This window comes from Tursiops truncatus, chromosome 20, assembly GCF_011762595.2.
Source record: "Tursiops truncatus isolate mTurTru1 chromosome 20, mTurTru1.mat.Y, whole genome shotgun sequence".
Lineage (NCBI taxonomy): Eukaryota > Metazoa > Chordata > Mammalia > Artiodactyla > Delphinidae > Tursiops > Tursiops truncatus.
In genome coordinates this window covers 47570277-47580983 of record NC_047053.1, presented here as the reverse complement: position 1 = coordinate 47580983, position 10707 = coordinate 47570277, and the positions used below count along the sequence as shown (strand labels likewise).

The 10707-nt window shown below is 46.7% G+C and overlaps 1 protein-coding gene across 8 annotated transcripts in view; it reads left to right on the top strand.

Annotated features, from left to right (window-relative positions):
* The window catches only part of ENDOV (endonuclease V), a 100100-nt gene that overhangs the window by 40912 nt on the left and 48481 nt on the right, over nt 1–10707 (top strand). The gene's annotated exons all lie outside the window — the stretch shown is intronic.

Here is a 10707-nt window from a genome sequence, read left to right as displayed (position 1 = left end):
TAGAAATGTATTCCCTCACAGTCTGGAGGCCAGAAGTCTGAAATCACGGTGTCAGCAGGTTTGTTCCTTCTGGAGGCTCGGAGAGAGAATCTGTTCCAGGCCCCTCCCCAGCTTCTGGTGGCTGCTGGCGATCCTTGGCATCCTTGGCTAGTAGACACATCATCCAGTCTCTGCTCTGTCTTCACATGACCTTCTCCCTGTGTCCCTGTGTCTTTGATCAGATTTCCCAGTCTTTGAATTAGGGCCCCCTCTAATCCAGTAAGATTGCATCCTAACTTGATGACACCTGCAAAGACCCTATTTCCAAATAAGGTCACATTCACAGGTTCTGGGTGGATATGAATTCTGGGGGGACACTACTTACCCTAGTACAGCCCCCATCCATATAAAGTGGAAAACCCAGAGTCCCATGAGGAACCCCACGTTTCTCTGGGTCACCTGCCTTCACGTTCCCTGCTTCTGCTGCACACTCGATGGCGGGAGGGGTCTACACTGGACACCACCCAACTTGGTTTGTGCAAAGCATCGTTCACATGGGCCCTTCTGGGAGCAGACGTTCACCGGTGTTTGGGGTGACGGAGCAACTCGTTACAGATGACAACACAGGCATTTCTGGCCAACTGGGCTTTCCCCCTTTGGTCTTTCTCCACCCCGTCACGTCTTTTCTCTCCCCAGTTCTCTGTTCTGCAGATTCTCACCTCTTCTCTCCCAGGATGTCTGTGAAAACCACAGTCCCTTTTGCTGCTGTGCAAGCAGCTCCCTTCACCTTTTGCTTCCTGCCTCGACCCCTGCAGGCAGGGGAGAGGGTGAGTTCCCCTTCCAGACTAACAAAAGCCATTGGTGTATTTTCCTAAACTGAGTCAAGCCAGCCTGTGACATGTACCAGCTCCCCTGGTGCATGAAAGCAGTTGGCTCTTATTTCAAAGAGCGTTTCTGGTTTTTTTCTTCTTTCTACATCTGCGCTAACATTCTGTGATTCTTAGAGAACCAGAATTCTGAAGAGTAAAGCCCAGAGCCAAGAATGTTCAATCCAGAAGGAGCTTCTAGGAGGAAGGAAACAGACATGACTTCTGCCCGTTGGGGTTCTGGGTTGGGGAGACTCGGAGCTGTGCAGACCAACTGGGTGCAGATGGCACTGCCAAGGGAACACAGGTGCAATGAGACAGGATCGCAAGGAGGACTAATTTACACCGGGCGGGGGATCAAAGATGAGTAGGATTTAGTCTAGCAAATTATTTCTTGGATATGACACCAAAAACACAGTGCAGAGGCAGCTTTGACCAAAAAATAGCTAAGTTGGACTTCATCAAAATAAAAAACTTTTGTGTATCAAAGGGTACTATCGAGAGAGTGAAGAGACAACCCACAGTATGGGAGAAAATATTCACAAGTTATATATCCAATAAGGGATTAATATCCAGAATATATAAAGAACTTCTATAACTCAACAACAAAAAACCAAGCACCCGATTTTAAAATGGACAAAGGGTTCAAAAGGACATTTTGCAAAAGAAGATACACAAATAGCCATAAGCACATGAAAAGCAGTATATCAGGGACTTCACTGGTGGCGCAGTGGTTAAGAAGCCACCTGCCAATGCAGGGGCCTGGCCCAGGAAGATCCCACATGCCGCGGAGCAGCTAAGCCCATGTGCCACAATTACTGAGCCTGTGCTCTAGAGCCCGCAAGCCACAACTACTGAGCCCACGTGCCACAGCTACTGCAGCCCACGTGCCTAGAGCCTGTGCTCTACAGCAAAGAGAAGCCACCGCAATGAGAAGCCCGCGCACCGCAACGAAGAGTAGCCCCCGCTCACTGCAACTAGAGAAAGCCCGCGCGCAGCAACGAAGACCCAACACAGCCAATAAATAAATTTATTTATTTTAAATAATCAGTATATCACTAACATTGTGTGATATCACATGATATCACTAATCATTAGGGAAATGCAAATCAAACCCACATAAGATAGCACCTCACACTCATTAGGGTGGCTACCATCAAGTAACAGCAACAGCAGAAATAACAAATACGGTTGGAGACGTTGGAACCTAGTACGCTGTTGGTAGGAATGTAAAATGGTGCAGCCACTGTAGAAAACTGTGTGACAGTTCCTCAACACCTATACATAGAATTACCATATGATTCTACTCCTAGGTATATACACAAAAGGATTGAAAGTAAGGACTAAAACAGATACTTGCACACCCATATTCTTAGCAACACTATTCACAAAAAGGTGGAAACAACTCAAGTGTCCATCAACAGGTGAATGGATAAACAAATGTGGTCTACCCATACAGTGGAATATTATTCAGCCATAAAGGAATGGCATTCTGACACAAGCTACAAGATGGAGGAACCTTGAAAACATTATGCTAAGTGAAAGAAACCTGACGCAAAAGGACAAATACTGAATGATTCACTTAAATGAGGTCCCTAGGATAGGTAAATTTTGAGAGACAGAAAGTAGATTAGAGTTACCAGGGGTTGGGGAAGGGGGTAGGGGGTTAATGTTTAATGGGTACAGAGTTTCTGTTTGGGGTGAAGAAAAAGTTTTAGAAATAGTGGTGATACTTGCACAACATTATGAATATAATCAATACCAATGAATTGTACACTTAAAAATGGTTAAAGTGGTACATTTTATGTTATATATACTTACCACAATTTTTTAAAACTAGTAATATACCAAAAGCCATTGAGCTGTACACTTTAAATGAGTAAATTTTATGGTATGTGAATTATATCTTAATGAAGGTATTAAAAATGAAGGGGGCTTCCCTGGTGGCGCAGTGGTTGAGAGTCTGCCTGCCAATGCAGGGTACACGGGTTCGTGCCCCGGTTCGGAAAGATCCCACATGCCGCGGAGCGGCTGGGCCCGTGAGCCATGGCTGCTGAGCCTGCGCGTCCGGAGCCTGTGCTCCGCAACGGGAGAGGCCACAACAGTGAGAGGCCCGCGTACCGCAAAAAAAAAAAAAAAAACCACACACACACACACAAAAATGAGGGGAGCCCTCCTCCCATGCAAGTCCCATGCAAAGACGTGGAAGTTTTAGGCAGGGGCTTGATGCATTGGAGACACTGGCAGGCCTGAGGCCTCCCAAGGATGGGACAGGAGCAGGGGTGTGTCTCCAGCCCTCCCTCCCTGCACCCAGCCCTGCCCGCTGCCTCTAGCACCTCCTCTGCAGGCTGGTTCTATGCTGAGCACACAGCCTCCCCTCAGAAGCCAATTTTCTACATAGCGAAAATGTTTTCTCTGTGTCCACTTTAGCAGATGGCCCCCCACCTTGGCCTGAATTGAGAAGCGCAGAAATCAAACAGCAGACAGACGGCGTCCTTAGCAATGCCTTGTAGGCACACAAGCATGCAAGCTCACACCCGCCCTCCTCCCCCTCCCCCATCCTCTGGCACCATTAGCCTTCGGTATTTCTAAGCCTGAAGCTGGCCCAGGTGCCTGAGCTGAGCCTTCTTCTTCCGCCCCTCAGACCACCCACCGGGCACCTGGCCCCAAGTACTTGCTCATGGTAGGTGCTCAGGAAACAGGTCCTCGATAAGTGAATGAATGCATGAATGTACGTTTTTCTTTATTTCTCTTTTTTTAAAACTGGAATATAGTCCATGTACAATATTGTATAATTTACAGTTGTACAATATAGTGATTCACATTTTTTAAAGGTTATACTCTATTTATAGTTATTATCAAATATTGGCTATATTCCCTGTGCTGTACAATATATCCTTGTAGCTTATTTTGTACATAGTAGTTTGTACCTCTTAATCCCCTACCCCACGTTTGCCCCTCCCCCTTCCCTCTACCCACAGGTAACCACTAGTTTGTTCTCTCTCTCTCTTTTTAAAAAAATTATTTATTTATTTATTTGGCTGCGCCAGGTCTTAGTTGCAGCATGTGGAGCCTTTTAGTTGTGGAATGTTTTAGTTGTGGCATGCGGGATCTTTAGTTGCGGCATGCGGGATCTTTAGTTGCGGCATGCGGGCTTTTAGTTGCAGTATGTGGGATCCAGTTCCCTGACCAGGGATTGAACCTGGGCCCCCTCCACTGGGAACATGGAGTCTTAGCCACTGGACCACCAGGGAAGTCCCTAGTTTGTTCTCTATATCTGTGAGTCTGCTTCTTTTTTGTTATATTCACTAGTTTATTGTATTTTTTAGATTCCACATATAAGTGATATCATAGAGTATTTGTCTTTCTCACTTCACTTGGCATAATGCCCTCCAGGTCTACCCATGTTGTTGCAAATGGCAAAATTTCATTCTTTTTTTATGGCTGAGTAGTATACATATACATTTAAATACATGCCACGTCTACTTTATCCATTCATCTGTTGATAGACACTTAGGTTACTTCCGTGTCTTGTCTTGGCAATTATATATAATGCTGCTATGAATATTGGGGTGTACATATCTTTTCGAATTAGTGTTTTTGGGGTTTTTTTGGCTATATACCAGGAGTGGAATTGCTGGGTCATATGGTAGTTCTATTTTTAGTTTTCTGAGAGACCTCCATACTGTTTTCCACAGTGGCTGCACTAATTCACTTTCCTACCAACAGTGTATGAGGGTTCCCTTTACTCCACATCTCGTCGACGTTTGTTATTTGTGTCTTTTTTGATGACAACCATTCTGACAGGTGTGAAATGATATCTCATTGCAGTTTTGATTTGCATTTCCCTGATGATTAGCACTGTTGAACATCTTGTCATGTGTCTGTTGGCCATCTGCATGTGCTCTTTGGAAAAATGTCTATTTGGGTCTTCTGCCCTTTTTTTTTTTTTTTCGTCGCATGGCATGTGGGATCTTAGTTCCCTGACCAGGGATCAAACCCATGCCCCCTGCAGTGGAAGTGCAGTCTTAACCACTGGACCACTAGGGAAGTCCCTTCTGCCCATTTTTCATTCAGGTTGTTTGTGTTTTTGATGTTGAGTTGTATAAGCTGTCTGTATACTTTGGATATTAACCTCTTATTGGTCATACCATTTGCAAATAATTTCTCCCCTTCAGTAGATTGTCTTTTCATTTTGTTGATGATTTCCTTTGCTGTGCAAAAGCTTTTAAGTTAAATTAGGTCCCATTTGTTTATTTTTGCCTTTATTGCCTTTGCCTTAGGAGACAGATCCAAAAAAATATTGCTACAATTTAGGTCAAAGAATGTTCTGCCTATGTTTTCCTCTAGGAGTTTTATGGTTTCTGGTCTTACATTTAGGTCTGTAATACATTTTGAGTTTATTTTTGTATATGGTGTTAGAGAATGTTCTAATTTTATTCTTTTACATGTAGCTGTCCAGTTTTCCCAGCACCACTTATTGAAGAGACTGTCTTTTCTCCATTGTATTTTCCTATCTCCTTTGTCATAGATTAATTGACCATAAGTGTTTATTTCTGGACTTTCTATCCTGTTCCATTGATTTGTATGGCTGTTTTTATGCCAGTACCATTCTGTTTTGATTACTGTAGCTTTGTAGTATAATCTGAAGTCAGGGAGACTTCAGATTATACTGAAGAATAATCAGAGACTCCATCTCTGTTCTTCTTTCTCAAGATTGTTTTGGTTATTTAGGATCTTTTGTGTTACCATACAAATTTTAAAATTGTTTTTTCTAGTTCTGTGAAAAATGCCATTGGTAACTTGATGGCGATTGCATTGAATCTGTAGATTGCCTTGGGTAGTATGATCATTTTAACAATATTGATCCTTCCAATCCAAGAACACGGTATATCTTTCCCTCTGGTTGTGTTGTTTTCAGTTTCTTTCATCAGTGTCTTATAGTTTTCTGAGTACAGGTCTTTTACCTCCTTAGGTAAGTTTACTCCTAGCTATCTTATACTTTTTTTTTGTTTGTTTATTTTTGGCTGCGTTTGGTCTTCATTCCTGTGTGCAGGCGTTCTCTAGTTGCGGCAAGTGGGGGCTACTCTTTGTTGTGGTGCGCGGGCTTCTCATCGCAGTGTCTTGTCTTGTTGCAGAGCACGGGCTCTAGGCACGTGGCCTTCAGTAGTTGTGGCACGAGGGCTCAGTAGTTGTGGCTCACAGTCTCTAAAGCGCAGGCTCAGTAGTTGTGGCACACAGGCTTAGTTGCTCCACAGCATGTGGGGTCTTCCCAGACCAGGGATTGAACCCGTGTCCCCTGCATTGGCAGGCAGATTCTTAACCACTGCGCCACCAGGGAAGTCCCCTAGGTATCTTATTCTTTTTGATGCAATGGTAAATGAAATTGTTTTCTTAATTTCTTTTTCTAATAGTTCATTGTTAGTGTATACAAATGCAACAGATTTCTGTATATAAATTTTGTATTCTACTATTTTACTGTATTCATTGATGAGCTCTAGTAGTTTTCTAGTGTCATCTTTAGGATTTTCTATATGTAGTATCATGTCATCTGCAAACAGTGACAGTTTTACTTCTTCCTTTCCAATTTGGACTCCTTTTATTTCTTTTTCTTCTCTGATTGCTGTGGCTAGGGCTTCCAATGCTATGTTGAATAAAAATGATGAGAGGGAATTCCCTGGCGGTCCAATAGTTAGAACTCTGTGCTTTCACTGCTGAGGGCCCAGCTTCAATCTCTGGTCAGGGAACTAAGATTCCACAAGCCACATGGCTTGCCCCCCACCCGCCCCCCAAAAAAGTGATGAGAGTGGGCATCCTTGTCTTGTTCCTGATCTTAGAGGAAATGCTTTCAACTTTTCACTGTTGAGTATGATGTTGGCTGTGGGTTTGTCATACATGGCCTTTATTATGTTGAGGTATGTTCCCTCCATGCCCACTTTCTGGAGTTTTTTTTTTTAATCATAAATACATGTTGCATTTTGTCAGAAAGCTTTTTCTGCATCTATCTAGATGATCATATGGTTTGTATTCTTCAATTTGTTAATGTGGTGTATCATATTGATTGATTTGCTGATATTGAAAAATCTTGCATCCCTGGGATAAATCCCACTTGATCATGGTGTAAGATCCTTATAATGTATTGTTGGATTTGGTTTGCTAATACTTTGTTGAGAGTTTTTACATCTATGTTCACCAGTAATATTGGCCTGTAGTTTTCTTTTTTTGTGATATATTTGTCTGTTATTTGGTATCAGGGTGATGCTGGCCTCATAGAATGAGTTCAGAAGTGTTTTTTCCTTTGCAATTTTTTGGAATAATTTGAGAAGGATAGGTGTTAACCCTGGGTTTAGTGCCTGCGTACTAGTGATCAGAGCCAGGTCCCGGAGTCTAGTTGCTCGGCTCAGGGATCCCAGAGCTGGTGTCACATCACTGTTGGGGTGGGGAGGGGCGGTTCTTGAAACAGTTGGGTACAGGGTCCAGGCTGTCCTGAAGCTTGTGTTGGCCTGATAGTGGGCAGGACTGGGACCCAGCTGCTTCCAGGGCAGGGTCTAGCCTGCTGGTGGGCAGGCTGTATCCATAGGCTGTGGGATTGTGGTTTTCTTGTGTCTGGTGCCTGCCCACTGGTGGGTGGGGCTGGGTCCTGGGCCCTCTGGTGGGCAGGGCGGTGTCTGGGGTGGCTGTGGGCTCAAGAGGTCTTTAGGCAGCTTGTCTGCTGATGGGTGGGGCTGTGTCAGTTAGTTGCTTGGCCTGAGGCATCTCAGCACTGGTGCCTACAGGTTGTTAGGTAGCGCCAGGTCTTGGCCTTGATGAGCTAGAGGGAGGATCCCACACAATGGTGCCTACCAGCACCAGTGTCCACGCGGTAGAAGGAGCTCCCAAGAATGGCTCTCACCAGAGTCTATGTCCCCAGGGTGAGCCACCCCCCGACCCTCACCTCTCCAAGAGACTCTCCAAGACTAGCAGGTCTGGCCCAGGCTCCTATCAAATTACTGCTTCTTCCCTGGGTCCTGGAGCATGTGAGATTTTGTGCGCACCGTTTAAGAGTGAAGTCTCTTTCTCCCCCCAGTCCTATGGGACTCCTGAAATTAAGCCCTGCTGGCTTTCAAAGCCAATGGTTCTGGGGGCTCATCTTCCTGGTGCAGGACGTCCAGGCTGGGGAGCCTGATGTGGGGCTCAGACCTCTCACTCCTGTCGGGGAACCTCTGCAACATAATTATTCTCCAGTTTGTGGGTTGCCCACCCAGGGTTATGGGACTTGACTTTATTGAGCGTCTGCCCCTCCTACCCATCTCGTTGAGGTTCCTTCTTTATGTCTTTATTTGTAGAAGATTTTTTCTGGTAGGTCTTTTTCATTGATGATTGTTCTGCAAATAGTTGTGATTTTGATGTGCTTGTAAGAGGTGAGCTCAGGGTCCTTCTACTCCGCCATCTTGGCTGATCTCCTGTGTGTACGTTTTTCTAAAGGGTCCGTTGTGGTTCTTCATTTCCTTAATATACTTCTCTGCCCCTGTCCCCAAAGGGAGACTGATGAGTCCAGGTCATGACAGTGGGCTCAGGGCCTGTGGACCCCACCCCAAGTACCTACATGCACCCTGATTTATATGGTAGCTAAGAGATTCTGGGGAGAAAATGTGACCCAGGTCCACCAACAATGATCAGAAATATGAACTCATGTAGCCTGAACAGGGACCCTGAGAGGGCAGTTAACATTGAGAAGTCTGGTGAGGGCAGATCCCATGGCTGCTGGACTGCTGGTGGGGCAGGGGGCAGAGGGGTCCTGTGTGAGCAAGGGTCTAGGAGCAGGTAGGTCAGACGTCCTGCACAGAGGGCCTTGCTGGTCCCCACGGATTGGGGAGGTTGCCTCCTAGGCTCGAGGGAGAGCCCAAAGGGACTGCAGAGACCAGCTGGTCCCACCCTGTCTTCCTATGCTGGGGAAAACCATGGCCCTAAAGACCACTGTCCACTTCCTTGAGTGACCATGTGAGTCTCAGGAAATGCAAGTGTGCTTCATGGGGAAACCAAGAAATGAAAGGATTTTCAGTTTTTAAGGATCAGACTGTTAGAAACAATTTATTTGAATGTCAGGAGAGGAGGGAGGCTCTGCTTCCGTGAGGAGGGGCATCTCGGGAACCTGAGGCCACAGGGACTTACCACGTGCATCACATGTGGGTGCGTGAGAACCTGAGGGGTCAAGGATGACAGAGCAGCAAAGTGCGAGGGAAGAGCAGGTCTGGCCAGAGATTCACGGGCTCAGATTGGGACTAGGTCCTCTGTGAGGAGGTGGCCTGCCAGCTGCTGACCCCTGCAGATGAACTCGGAACCTGATAGCTAGTGTGGAAAGACAGGGGCTTTGCAGTCTGATCGCCCGCCCTGCCACTCATGAGCTCAGCAGGTCACCCGGCCTCCCCACCAGCTCCTCATCTGCAAAATCAGTGTTATCATCAGGGTGGCCATTGGGATGACGTGAGATGAAGCGTAGGAATGAGTTAAGCACAGAGCACGATGCACAGTGTGGATGTCAATGGCCCCTGGAGGATAGCAGCACTGCCGGGGCACCTCCAGAGGTGGACTGTGGAGAGTCGTGAGGGTCTGGGCCCCTGGCAAAGCTAGCCGATGGGCACCACCGGCTGTGAATGGGAAAGAATCTCCTTTCCCATTCTCCTTAGCAGTTCTGCTAAGGTCAAGGCAGCAGTGCTGGCTGACTCCATCCCAGGGACGGCCCCTCGTTGGCTCTTCCGAAGGGCATCTGGTTCCTACAAAGAAGCCAAGCCCTGAGCTCAGAACCACAGGCCTTTCAAAGAATTCCAGAACCTTTGTAACTTCCCCCCAGCCACCACTTTTATTCTCTCTTATTTCCTCATTGCAGCAAGTAGTTAACTTCCCAGAGCCCATGTGGCTTTGTGCTCCTTGGAGGTCTGCAGAGAGGGGGCTGCTGCGGACAGGCCCACTCGCTGGGAGCCTTATGGGGAGCAGACAAGGAGATGGAGCAGGTTGGGACTCCTTGAATTGTGCTGCTTCTACCCTGGGGGCCCACAGCTGATGCACAAGCCCCAGCTTCCTGGAGCAAGGATGGGGATGGGGTGATACATTCCCTGGACCCTCCAGGGGTTGGTCTACACTCCTATGCTGCTCCCTGGGGGGCTTCTGGGGTGGGAGGAGTGTGACCGTAGAGCAGGTCAGCCAGGTGCTGCAGGAGAGACATGAAGGCAGACCCAGGGGGCATGAGGGCTGTCTCCCTGTGTGCAGACAGGTGGGTGGATGCTGCAGCTCAGTATAAGGAACTGGGCACTACAGAAAAGAAATAGAAAAGGTAGAAAAGAAAAAAAGGAAACTCCCAGCTGGAGCTGTCTGAAAATGGGGCAGACTCTCTATGAATAGTGAGTTCCCCATCACTAGAAATGTGCAAGCTGAGAACATTTTCGTACACCTGATGGGCCGTTGGAGTCAATGGCTTTGGAGACACTCTCCAGCTTTGAAATCCCGAGCCTGTGTCCCTCTGCCCCAGGCTCCCACGCAAGCGAGCTCAGCAGCAAGGCCTGACTGCCTCCCTGCGAGCTGCTGTTCTCAGCTCCATGGCCCCTAAAGTCAGTCACTGATGTACCAATACAGGTGTGAGAGGTGGAGAAAGTAACTTGTTTCTGATGATAGTTAAAATACCCAAGTTTTTGAATGAGCACTTCCATAGAAATTAGAAACGTAAGAATGATGTTATTAAAGGCATAACTATGCACTTGCTTGAGTGGGAGACAAAGAGGTGGTGTGTTGGCTGAAGCTGCTGAGATTGGGTACAACCCTTGCCCTGGCCACACGTGTGCAGCCTGGAGGTGGATACCACCCGCCAAGGGCAACTCTGGAGAAAACA